This window comes from Macrobrachium rosenbergii, chromosome 12 (assembly GCF_040412425.1).
Source record: "Macrobrachium rosenbergii isolate ZJJX-2024 chromosome 12, ASM4041242v1, whole genome shotgun sequence".
Taxonomy (NCBI): Eukaryota; Metazoa; Arthropoda; class Malacostraca; order Decapoda; family Palaemonidae; genus Macrobrachium; species Macrobrachium rosenbergii.
This window is the reverse complement of record NC_089752.1, coordinates 117,989,547-118,003,154: the sequence shown is the minus strand read 5'-3', so window position 1 is coordinate 118,003,154 and position 13,608 is coordinate 117,989,547. Positions and strand designations below refer to the sequence as shown.

General features: G+C 37.9%; 1 long non-coding RNA gene across 1 annotated transcript; it reads left to right on the top strand.

Annotated features, from left to right (window-relative positions):
* Positions 1 to 887: 887 nt before the first annotated feature.
* On the top strand, positions 888 to 10,189 carry LOC136843962 (uncharacterized). The gene is made up of 4 exons (XR_010854750.1): positions 888 to 1,233; positions 5,287 to 5,413; positions 6,549 to 6,638; positions 8,534 to 10,189. It is a non-coding gene; the product is annotated as an uncharacterized lncRNA (long non-coding RNA).
* Positions 10,190 to 13,608: the final 3,419 nt, after the last annotated feature.

Genomic DNA, 13,608 nt, shown 5'->3' with positions numbered 1-13,608 from the left:
GGGTTTCTTTTAGGTTCGTTGTCGCTGACTCGTAACGTAAGCATTGTTGTCATTTTACTTAAGTTTACCATTATACCATTTTCTTTGATTTAAAATTTGAATAGGAAATAATTACTGTTTTACCGCAAAAACTAATTTTCAAATATGTTTTACATTTCGCAAATTACTTGTATAGTACGAAAAAAATATAGGCGTGCAAATAAACAGGTTATATATAGATATATGCAAATATATGGGATGCAAGACGAAGGTAAATAGAAGAGGAACCAATATACTGAAGAGAAACAAGAGAAGAGGGTTTAATCTTCCGCTAAAATAAGTCTAGAATCTTTATGCCTCTTTCTTTTCTTAATTTATGAAGTTTATTAGTCATTAATTGGCCATAAACTCCATAATAATTGTTATTTTTCGTCAATATTTCAAACTCGAAAGCTAGGAAGAACGTGGTCCTGCAGCAAAATGGATGGTAGCTTTCTAACGTTTTCGAGAAGTTATAGCGAGTTCGCGCATTTTTATGACAAAATACTTTCAAATCATACATTTTTTATCAATTATTTTTTTATTATTTTAAAACAAAACAGGTCGGAATATCTTAATTATCTTCGTATTTTCTTTTGATTTTCTCTACCTTTGTACGAGAACTAGTGAGTGGTACGATAACATGGGGGGGCAATCTTTCTAATGTTTGGCTGAATGTAGCGCGTTCGCTCCTGCATACGGTTAAATATACCTAAGAATTATGATTATTATCAATTATCCGCTATAAATATTATAATTTATCAAGTCTGAATGTCTTCCTTATCTCTTGATTTCCTTATTAATTTTATTTACTTTCAAAAAGTGTTTTCCCCCGCGTCTTCTTCCGTTGCCTAGCAACCATCTTCCCCACGTGACGTCACGCGTTGTTTTGAAACGGTGTGATCGCCAGACCGGCGAATATCCACCGTTAATTGCCGTTATTTCGCAGAAAAAACAATCTTTATCAACCACCAAGTGTTTATAAATATGGTGGGATTAAATAAACACGGTGAAAATGCGATAAAAATGACGTTTTTAGGTGATATGAGGCATAAAACCGCCGCGCTCGAAGAGACGGGAGGAAGACATGGCGGTTCTGCCTTGGACGTATTTACGCTTAGATCTGTCGTGAAATGAAATTTTTGAAGTGAATGAAGGATGTAATTTGAATAAAATTACACCGGCGTGAACTAATGACGTTAATGATTACGGCAGGTATGTAATTACCGTCCAGTTGGCGTTATAGTGTTAGTGATATTAAGTTTTTGGGTTCGTGGTTAGGGAGACAATTGCCGATGTCAACATGGCGTATCTAAGCCAAAGTTTTCGTGAGCAGAGCTTGTAGGGAGTAGTGTTGCTTGATGAGTCATGCCCTCAAGGTAGTCTTTTGACTATCCTTCGTGTGTAAAGTGTCGTGAGTCATGGTGAGTCCCGGGTGTTGCGTCGTGAACCCCAGAGTCTTGACTCGAGTTTTCATGAGTAGGTAGAGAGTGGTGAGTCGTTAGTGTTGCTAGACGAGTCATGCCCTCCAGAGCCTTGTGACTCAGATTTCTTGAGTAAACAGTGTTTTGAGCCATGGTTAGGCCTTGATATTGCTTGAGTCATGCCCTCCAGAGCCTTTGACTCCAGTCAATGTCCTTTGCATTGAGTCATCATGCCCTCCAGAGCCTTTTGACTCCACTCAATGTCCTTTGCATTGAGTCATCATGCCCTCCAGATTTGACTCCACTCAATGTCCTTTGCATTGAGTCATCATGCCCTCCAGAGCCTTTTGACTCCACTCAATGTCCTTTGCATTTAGTCATCATGCCCTCCAGAGCCTTTTGACTCCAGTCAATGTCCTTTGCATTGAGTCATCATGCCCTCCAGAGCCTTTTGACTCCAGTCAATGTCCTTTGCATTGAGTCATCATGCCCTCCAGAGCCTTTTGACTCCAGTCAATGTCCTTTGCATTGAGTCATCATGCCCTCCAGAGCCTTTTGACTCCACTCAATGTCCTTTGCATTGAGTCATCATGCCCTCCAGAGCCTTTTGACTCCAGTCAATGTCCTTTGCATTGAGTCATCATGCCCTCCAGAGCCTTTTGACTCCACTCAATGTCCTTTGCATTGAGTCATCATGCCCTCCAGAGCCTTTTGACTCCACTCAATGTCCTTTGCATTGAGTCATCATGCCCTCCAGAGCCTTTTGACTCCACTCAATGTCCTTTGCATTGAGTCATCATGCCCTCCAGAGCCTTTTGACTCCACTCAATGTCCTTTGCATTGAGTCATCATGCCCTCCAGAGCCTTTTGACTCCAGTCAATGTCCTTTGCATTGAGTCATCATGCCCTCCAGAGCCTTTTGACTCCAGTCAATGTCCTTTGCATTTAGTCATCATGCCCTCCAGAGCCTTTTGACTCCAGTCAATGTCCTTTGCATTTAGTCATCATGCCCTCCAGAGCCTTTTGACTCCAGTCAATGTCCTTTGCATTGAGTCATCATGCCCTCCAGAGCCTTTTGACTCAGTCAATGTCCTTTGCATTGAGTCATCATGCCCTCCAGAGCCTTTTGACTCCAGTTTTTGCATTGAGTCATCATGCCCTCCAGAGCCTTTTGACTCTAGTCAATGTCCTTTGCATTGAGTCATCATGCCCTCCAGAGCCTTTTGACTCCAGTCAATGTCCTTTGCATTTAGTCATCATGCTCTCCAGAGCCTTTTGACTCCAGTCAATGTCCTTTGCATTTAGTCATCATGCCCTCCAGAGCCTTTTGACTCCAGTCAATGTCCTTTGCATTTAGTCATCATGCCCTCCAGAGCCTTTTGACTCCAGTCAATGTCCTTTGCATTGAGTCATCATGCCCTCCAGAGCCTTTTGACTCCAGTCAATGTCCTTTGCATTGAGTCATCATGCCCGCCAGAGACTAATACTAAATTAGGAGCAGTCCAAGGATTAATGGTGCTGGTAACAAATATGATACATCAGTGGTGACGGAGACGCGTGTATTTTCTTTATTCCTTCGTTCATCTGCTTGCTTGTTTTTCTTTTCTGTTCTGCCCTTATAATTCAGTTGAGGCGACATGGTGCCCGTTAATGGAAAGGTTATGCCCTAGGTGGTTAGGCTATTCCGGAGATACTTTAGGTTAGGTTAGCTACTGCAGACTTTCAGTGCCATGTTTCAGATGTCTCCATCTAATTGATATGTTTATCACAGCCTTTTTTTTTGTAGGTTGTTTTAGTTTCCTGTTTAATTTTTTAATGGTGTCAATAACCTAGATGCTGCGACACCAGTCTTTGTGCACGTTGCCCATTAGTCAAAAGGATAGGCCATGATACGTTGCCCGCTAGTGGGAAGGTTAGGCCTTAATATGTTGCCTATTAGTGGTACGTTGTCCCATTAGTGGGAATTAGCGGAAAGGATAGGCTGTAATATGTTGCCTGCTAGTGGGAAGGTTAGGCCTTAACATGTTGCCTATTAGTGGTATGTTGCCCCATTAGTGGGAATTAGTGGAAAGGATAGGCTGTAATATGTTGCCTGCTAGTGGGAAGGTTAGGCCTTAACATGTTGCCTATTAGTGGTATGTTGCCCCATTAGTGGGAATTAGTGGAAAGGATAGGCTGTAATATGTTGCCCACTCGTGGGAAGGTTAGGCTGTAATATATTGCCCATTAGTGGTACGTTGCCTGTCAGTGGGAATTATTGGGAATTTTAGGGTGTAGCACATTGCCTGTTAGTGTGAATTAGTGGAAAGGTTAAGGTGGACACATGGCCTGTTCAGTGAGAATTAATGGGAAGGTTAGGCTGACACACGAGGCCCGTTGGTGGGAAGGTTAAGCTGCGATATGTAGCTTGTTAGTGGGAATTAGTGGAAAGGATAGGCTGTGATACGTTGCCCATTAGTGGGAAGGTTAGGCTGTGATACATTGGTGAATCACATTGCTACCAAGGGCTGATGATGCCCTTAACATCCCCAGATGGCATTTTGAAATAGCTTCACTCGCACAATCATATTGACTTGGAACTCCCTTGTGATAATTGGCCAGCATCCAAGCCTCAGAGATTCTGTAACTTAACCAGCAGTAGTGCAGATCATTCTTGCCCTTGATAATCCCTGAGGTGTATCGTAAGATTTGAGATGTCAGGTCCCTTGATGCCACATAGCCTCTGTACTGTGTTGTCCACAACAGTCATGGGTTCTTGATACCACATAGCCCCTCTGTACCATGTTGTCCACAACATTCTTAGGTTCTTGATGCCACATAACCTCCGTACAAGTTGTTCACAACAGTCTTAGGTTCTTGATGCCACATAGCCTCTGTGCTGGATAGTTCAGTCTTGGGTCCTTGATGCCACATAACCTCTGTACCATGTTGTCCACAGCAGTCTTGGGCTCTTAATGCCACATAGCCCCTCCGTACTGTGTTGTCCACAACAGTCTTGGATTTTTTTTAGCCTCATAGCCCTCATATCATGTTCATATTCTCTCATCCAGATGCTGCTGTTTGGAGGTATATTCAAGCACCCTTTTCTAAAATTTATATAATTTAATGTTGATTATGCATATTCAGCAATGTTTGTCATATGTACTGTACTCAGATCGCTATGTTGCCATATAATGTACACTGTATAGATACATTTCTCACTCCATCTCCCTTTGTTTAACATAGCAAGTGGAAATGTTGAACGGGTGTGTTATTTTCTCTCACGTTAAAAAAGTTTTCATTAAGTGAAAGTTTCCAAGTGTATTTTAAAAAATTATATCATGTTTTTATCTAGTTTTAAAATTTGATCCTTAGTATGTTTCTGTGATCGAAAAACAATATACAAATGATTTGAACTTTGCTGGTAAGGGTTGAATCTTTTGTAGCATTGAGGGGTAAATATTTTATTTGTGATTACATTTGTGAATTTAGTAAGTATGATAATGAATTAGGTGTTTATGAATTAGGTGAAATGTGAAATAGACTCCCCTGCTGTAAGTATGCTTGTGAATTAGGTTGAACGTTGTGAAAGAGACACCACACCCCTTTTTGGTATAGCAGTAGAGCCTTATAAATCCAACATAGTCTCTCTTTGCTGGGAAGGTTTTTCCTGAAATCTCAATTTGTCTTTGTTTAATATCTGTTCACACCCACTGGGCATTCTGTTGTAACTGACATTCAGGCATATGCAGAGAGCTTGTACTTGTTGTTTTATGGCCCTGTATATGAATTAGGTGTCATTATTTTTTCTGGTTTGGTGAAATATGTTTGGTGAACTTCATTTTTATACTATTTTTGCTTTCAGAAATGAGAAAGGGTCCCGTGGTTGCATTCAGAATTGATGCAGTACTTCTCATCAGTAACTCTATGTTGTGGATTCGTCGGACCTGTGGATCCTTTCAAAGGAGCGTGTTACTGCCAACGAGGCTATGGTGAGTAACTAGATTGCTACGGCAATCAGCTGAAGCCTTACATTAATAATTTATTTGAAAATTATGCACATCGGACAGGCCAGTTCCATGTGACAACACAACCCTGCCTAAACCAGTCTGGAATCTAACTCCTTCAAATCCTTCTTTTTCCTCTTAATTTTGTGCCTTACTCCTAACAATCTTGCCACCAAGCAATCTTATTTTAAAGTTTTTTTTTTTACAATGTCTTACAATGCTTATTTTACAATAACCACAAAAGATCCTTAAGTCTAAATGCGTAGACTCACTCTTAATAAATAATATAGATTATATATCTGCTTCATCAAGGAACCAGATGTCCTCAGTACTTTTATATAGTAAAATGCAAACATACAATGTGGAGATTCTTCCAATCCTTGAGAACGGTTCTAAATAAAAGTGTATGTTACCCGTCCACAAGGGGTTAAATGATGGTGGCCATGCGTCCTTGTGCTTGCTGCTTTTGCTTTTCTTAGCTGAGAGCAAAATGCAACCAACTTTTTGGTGTTACTTCTGTAAACAGGTGCATAAATTCCACCATCTCCTAACAATTGTTTCAGTAAGAAATATAGTAGCATGAGTCTTAAAATGGAGAAGCAGATCGACAGTTATGTATATGTACATATATTTAAAGATAAATCAATGTAGATAGCTTTCGGGAACTTGATCAGTTCCCCTTTTCAATCAAAGTTGAGGTTTTCATCCAGTTACGCATGTGAAAACTTTTGTGGGGGGTCTGTTTTTGAGTTAAATTTACAGCAGTAATTATGAAGACCTATTGCCATCTAAAAATTTTGTCTTAAAATTGTCATAGCTTGGAGCAGTCCTCATCATTAATGTTTTTTCTGCAATTTTTTGCGATGGTTAAACTTGAAGTAATTTCCTTTTTTTGCCTTCGGTAAGTTACTTATATAAAAATAATATTTTTATAATAATAACATTTTTATAGTAAAAATGATCAGAGCCACCCCTCCTCCCCTTGGATGTATGGCAGAAACAGAATGAGATTCCCATTATTGGGCGGAACCAGTCACCTGGGTAATGCTTCAAAGTTTACATCAGGGCATTGTATTATGCAAGTTATGGCAGTTTACGTTATCCTGTTTACTATTTGCAGATGACCTCTTACTTGTCGTTGGTTTACTCGACTGTGGCAAGATGGATGGACGCCTAGAAACAGGCCTTCTGTTAGCAACTTATGGTTGAAGTAAGCTTTCTTGATTAAACACAGTTGTGTTTTCAATGTTCTCTAGTTAGTTATAACATCACATGGATTCCCTCACTTGTATAATTTCTGGATGAATCAAAAGTAAGCTGAATCATATGTAAAAGGCAGTTTGGGAGATATCATTGTAACTTTAGGTGGTCTGAATGTCCATCCTCAGTTAGACTAAAAGCAATATATTTAGCCTGTTAAAATGCTGCAATAGATATAATTGTTAATGAAACAGTAAATAAAACCGTGGTTATTGAATCAAATAAGTAAAAAGTAAGAGACATTTTGTTTGAATATGCTATTCTAAGCCAGATTATTTGATGACAAGGCAGGGAAGCCATGGTTCAAAGGTTGATAGGCTCTAATCTTTCGAAGCATAGGCTTTGTGGTCACTAAGTAACTGGAGTTAGGTATTTTTAGATAACCCAGGGAGAGGGGGTACAATCATGCAAGTAATCTTTAAGGTTTTGAATGTATTTCAGTAATTACATGAAAATGTCTTTAGTACATTTTTAAACTGAATTTTCAGTTAAACGTCAACCCCCTCTAAAACACATTAAAAAAATAATTGGATCATTGCATACAAATATGGCAATAAGAGATTTCTGCCGCTTTCCGTAAATTTGTGTTGATGTTTTTCAAGGGACAAACTCAATTCTTGAAAACTTTTTTTGAGATAGTGCGCAGTATATTTGCTTCATTTTTAGAATGAGAGAATTGTCGCAGTATATTTGCTCCATTTTTAGAATGAGAGAATTATTTTGGAACAGTTTAATAACTGAATTTCTGCAATGCCATCAGCCTTGTATTTACTTGCTCTGCAAAGTAAGATAGTCCTGATGCACTGACCAGCACTTTTTTCGTTCATGTTTCTGTAAAATTGCTGAATGGTTTTCAGTCTTATTAGTTTGAGATGATGTTTTGTTAAGAGTTGAGCGTACCATTGCCATGTCTTTCACTATTATTATTATCATCATTATTATTATTATTATATTATTATTATTGAAAAGGATGGCTGTATTGTGCGAATTTATCTTATACAGGATCTGTTCTGGTTTCCGTGCAATTCACTTTTCAGCCTCAGCGATGTTGGTCAGGAACTGGCCAATATTCATATTGGGAAAAGGATAGTGTGTGGAACGTGGGAAGTCTTTTATCGAAATATTCAGTCAGAAATCCGTGGAATCTTTCGTGGTTGGGATTCAGGTTCCTCTACTTCAGGTTGTGGTACCTACCACACGAAGGAATCCACAGATTTCTGTTTATTTCAGTAAAAGACTTCCCACATTCCACACACACTCCTTTTTCCAATATGCATATTGGCCAGTTGCTGACCAACATCGCTGAGCCTGAAAAGTGAATTACAAGGAAACAAGAAAGGATCCTGTATAAGATAAATTTGCACAATACAGCCATCCTTTTCAATAAGACCTGTTTAAGAGAGGGTCTATTTCCTTCATATTATTATTATTTTTCAGAAGATGAATCATATTCACATGGCATAAGCCCACAGGTGCCATTGACTTGAAATTCAGGCTTCCAAAGAATATTTTGGTGTTCATTAGAAAGAAGGTAAAAGGAAATACAGAAAGTATAGACCACTTATTGAAAAAAAAATTAACAAATTCAGAGTTGATTGTTATTCAAGTTAATTGTTATTTTTTTGTACATTCGTCTTGTTGTTGATTTGAGTTCTAAATTTAATCAAAGTTGCTCTCTTAGTTATGTTCAAATATGGACATTCTTTCTCTGCAAGTTTGCATAATAAAGTGAACGGCCTTCCTATTTCCATGTGAATGGTTGCCTAGTGTGAAGAATGGTATCAAAGTGAAATTTATGCTTAATTAAACTTCAACTTTGAGATTTGAATGCACTAAATTTTGCAGATCTCCATCCATGAAGAACCAACCGACAAAAATGTCTCTAAGATGTTTTTATTTTCAAGACTGAAGTTTTTCAACCTTAATCAAGTGGATACAGTTTCCTCTGAAAACTCTGCAGACTAGGAACAACTGCAGGGACTGCTTCTAATGTTGCTCGCTGTGGAGTTGAACATAAGAATGTGTATGCATAGAAGCTTTTACGTAGAATTATGGATTAGCTAGAAATGATTTTGACATGACCCAGAGAAGGGTTGAAATCAGGGTTCCAAAGCATAGAGATACACCGGGGGGCCTTTCTACTTTCATTTTCAGTACAATTACGAAATTCATTCCATGGTTATTTGGCAACTAGCCTATTCAGTTTGGCTTAGGACCCAAGTTTAAAATTTCACATCTTATCTGAATGGAAAGTATTTATAGTAAATTTTGCACTCTCTTAAAATGTTTCAATATGCCGAGTAAGTTGTGACCTGCATTCAACTCTCAAAATCAAATGTATCTTTCGTGGTTCTCCAACTTTCAATCCAACAGTGTGTATAGAGGATCAGAAACAAATGTGAAATCTTCATTTTCTGTTAATCCAGTTATATTTTGAAGGAGTTGCAACTTATTAAGTGAGGTCTGATATAGTGAGAGTTAATGTCAATGCAGTGTTTGGTTCAGGTAGTCATATTAATAATACTAAACATTGAAACCATTGATTTAATTCTGATAAGTGTACAAGTTGAAGAGGGTGGTCTACTTAACTTTATACTCAGTTCTTGTTGAAATTAGATATATTAATTGTAATCAGTTTTTTATTGCTTTACAAACATAGTTTAATATTGAATGAACCTGTGTTCTGCAAATGCTAGATATTGTCATATACCCTGCATGATATGTCACTAATTATGGATATAGTATTTGATGTAAAATTGGGAATCGTTATTGTAGTATAGTTATAAATTTAATTTTGTACCAAGGTTGATTTTTTGCAGCTATTTACCAGATAGCAGTCTTGAACTGCTCATGTACTTGACCTAAAACCATTTGAGGTCACATGGCATGTTTTTCACATTGGTTTTTGTTCAGCTTAAGATGCAGACTTACAAATAAGTATATTCATATTTTCATTTAACTCCAGTTAAAGTGAGTGGTGGTATTCTTATTTAAATGTAAAGCTTTACATGACAAGAGAGAGGCTGTATTTAGCTTTTTACTTTCTCACCCTCAACCTGTAAAACATTCTAGCCTCCTTCACTCCCGTGGCAAATCGGAAATGGCCTTTTTTTTAATATATACAGTATTTTGTATTTGCTCGGTCTTTGTATGGTTATCAAGTTGTCTGGAGAATAATTGACCTCAATTTGTGGGATTTTGTTTCTACTAGGCGTATGGTCATGTAGAATAGTAATTTAGTAATTGTTGTACATGGAGAATTGCATGGGTAAGAAAGTTTGTACATGTGGATCTTGAATTAAAAGTCTTCAGCTTTACCATGTTTTGTGTGTTTGTGGGTGATAAGTTTCTTTTCCGTTAACTGCTTCATGAAACCGCGTACTCTTCTGGGATCCCCTAGATCAGTGGTTCTCAACGTGGGGGGCATCAGCAATTTCCAGGGGAGTCACGGGCGCTAGGGAAAATTTTAAAATTACCCAGTTATATTTGTTATTCCCTTAACAAGAGTGAGGAACTAATATTCAGAAGTGTCTGCTACTCTAGTTAGACTCTTTGGGCTTACCATGTTTTGTAATTATTTGCCTCCCTCCCTATCCCTCGAAACCCCTTCTCTATCTTTTTTCATTTTCCTTTAAATCTGGGAGGGAATTTTACTCATAGATGCAAGGAGGCTGTGGAAGGGGTGTGGTGTTAAAAAGGTTGAGAACCAATGCCGTCAATCCAAAGTATGAGGCTGATTAATTCTATTGCTATTGAATTTTTTTTTTTTTTCTAAGGTGAAGACAGGTCAGAGTGATCAGGGTGATTTTTTTTGAGGCTCAATCCAGACTCTCCAACAGGTCTCTTATTCATATGTTAGAGTTTTATTGAATAAGTTGCTCTTTTATGTCATAATGCCTTTGACATAGTGCCTTCAGTTTTGTAAGTCTTTGTCTTTTTTTCTTTTTTGCATCTTTTAACTTCTTTGGTAACTTCCTAGCTCGGTGCTTAGTCCTTAAAAATCTTGTAGCTTATGTAGCCTGTGTAGGCCTAGTTCTTGTCTCCCAAGTCTTTAGGTGGTAGATTAAGCTTGGCCTATCTCCTGGATTTCAATGAGTGTTTTTCTTTTACTTAAACTAGGCCTAAACACATCCAAAACAAAGTCTTAATGACCCTTTGCTTGTGAGTCTACTCAGTGGACATTTATCCTTCAGTCAAGTTAACAACATTCAGGACATCCTTTAACGACTGGTAGTATATGGCGAGAAGTAAGGGAACCCACTTAATGCGATCTAATATGGGCAATTGGATTGCTGTAGTAATAGATAAACACCCTTTTTACCCTTTTTTACCACTTCTTGTTGTCATGCAAATAAACTTCCACAAGACAGTTACTCTTTCGTGCTGTTTCATGTGGAATCTATACCAACTTTTTTTTCACATTCATCTAAACATTCTTTTGGGCAGTTTTCTTGATTTTTTTTAGGTCTTTTTTCCGATATTTTTTCGTGCTTAGGTGCCATCTACATAAGGTAACATAAAGCTTGTATTTTCCTCTGTTTCATTACTGAGTCTTATCTAATGGCACTAAGTTTTCTCAGCTGAAACTTGTTCAAAAAGTGGCAGAAAAAATACAGCACTTGCTACGTCAGTTTTACGTGGAGAAATTTTGTTCACTGACACTTACTTTCCCCTCTGTTATCAGGCGTTAGGTTTCTCGTGCCGTTATGGATTTTTCCTTATTGACGTTGAATTCCCTTCAGAAATTGTGTACAGTTAAGTGGATCCTGTTTGCAGAATGCCTTATGCAGACCATAAAATATAGAGGTAAAGGCTCTCTGCTGCAGGTCCTTTGGTCCCTAGCTGTGTTGCTTTCTGCTATTTGCTCTACATCCAATCCATTTGGTCTCTTCCTGTCTAGCTGTCATAGTTTCTTCAACTATTTTACCTTGTTGGAACCCACCTATAGGATGAGGAAGCTTGGACTGTGGTATGAACTTTGACGGTTTGATTCCCATTGTAAATTCCAAGACTGTGCCTAGGATGCCTTTGAGGGGAAACCTGCATATACAGACGCTCTTCTACTTATAAACGAGTTACGTTCTGAACAGATGTTCGTATCTTGATTTGTTCATAAGTCCAACTTGATATACTTACAGTCAATACGTACCGTATTATTTTTTTCTTACTAAAACACAATACTGTACTAGTACTGTGCTGTATTTTACAGAGCACTTATTAATATGAATGATAGTATAAAACCTAAATACATTAAGGAAATTATGATAATACAGTAAATTACAGTTTTATTTACAATCACAGTTCGTATCTCCAAAAGTTCGTGAGTTGAAAGTTCGTAAGTACAGTAGAGGCGCGTCTGTATATATGGCAGTAAGTAAGGGAGCCTACTTGCATGCAATCCTATTTGGGCAAATTGGATTCCTGTAGTAATAGATGAAGAGCCTTTTTACCATTTTTCACCTCTTCTTGTTGTCATGCAAATAAACTACCAGAAGACAGTTTCCCTCTTGTGCTGTTTCATATGAAATTTATGCCCTTTATTTTTTTTACTCTAACAGTCTTTGTATGTGCCTTGTAGTACAGGACTTCTTTCTCTCCTTATGTTGAGAGATTTATGCAAGCAATTCTTATTTATTTTTCACCTGCTGCGGAAAACAGATCCTTTAGATGGGCCTTTAGAGGGGAAATTGTCACCCAGTAGTCCCTGTAAACTGCATTTTAATAATACAGTCGACCCTGGTATTCGCAGAGGATGTGTATCACAATCCCCAGTGAATAGTTAAAATCTGCAAACACTTAAAACCCCTCTAAAAATTCATATACCCGACTATTTTAATAGTTTTATCACAAAAAGTGAATTTAATCATGAAAATATGAAAATTCAGTAATTTTAGTGAATATTTCTCAGTAAAAAATACCGCAAATAGGCAAATTTTCCGTGAATCGTTGAGTCCACGAATCCAGATTGAATAGGCAGTGGCAGGGGCGTTCCTAGACATTTTGGGGCCCGGGGGGCACAGTCCCATTTGGGACCCCTCTGATGGGGTGGAGCCTTTATTGTGAAGCAGAGACCAAAGCAGCTGGGTGGGTGGGGGGGGAAATTTTTTAGAACATGAGCAATTGTAGGATCATTTTAAAGGCACTTGTAAATGCAAATTTCAGAAATCCTGTCATAGCAGCAATGGTTAAATTTAGCATTTTGGGGCTTTTTGGGTGATTTCAAACAGGTCCAAATTAACATGGCCACTCATGGGGTCGTAAACATTTTTTAATTTAATATAATTTCTCTCTCTCTTCTCTCTCTCTAATCTCTCTAGATCTCTAATGAATTCTCTCTCTCTCTCTATTTTCTCTCTCTCTTCCAGCTGAAGGAAATTGGTAAAATCATACTTGAGTGACTGTGATGTTGGATGTCCTTTGTGGAGAAGATAAGTTTACCTGTATCAAGAAAATGTGTAAAATAGTTCAGATGTTTATTATATTTTTTTATTGCACTTAAGGTTATGTGACTGAAATATTTATGGGTTTGTAAAAATTGTAAGTGCTACATTTGACTTTTTTTTTTTAAATAAAATTTCTTGTGTTTTATTTTTTGGTAATGTTATTATGAATGATGTTTCTCTCTCTCTCTCTCTCTCTCTCTCTCTCTCTCTCTCTCTCTCTCTCTCTCTCTCTCTCTCCATATCAGAACAAACCTGTTATCTGAAGAAAAGCCTTTATTGTCATTTTCAAGCAGAGTCTCCAAGTTTGTGGGTGTTGTTCTGTGTAGGTGGTACAAACCGTTTATGTAGTATAAGGACAGACCAAATATGGGGAAAATCTAAGTCATACAGAAGTGGAGAGATGTCTCGCAAGGAGGTACGACTCCCATTCCTTTACCCCGGTGGTTTTTAACCTGTTTTGGCAGTGACCCGAAATCT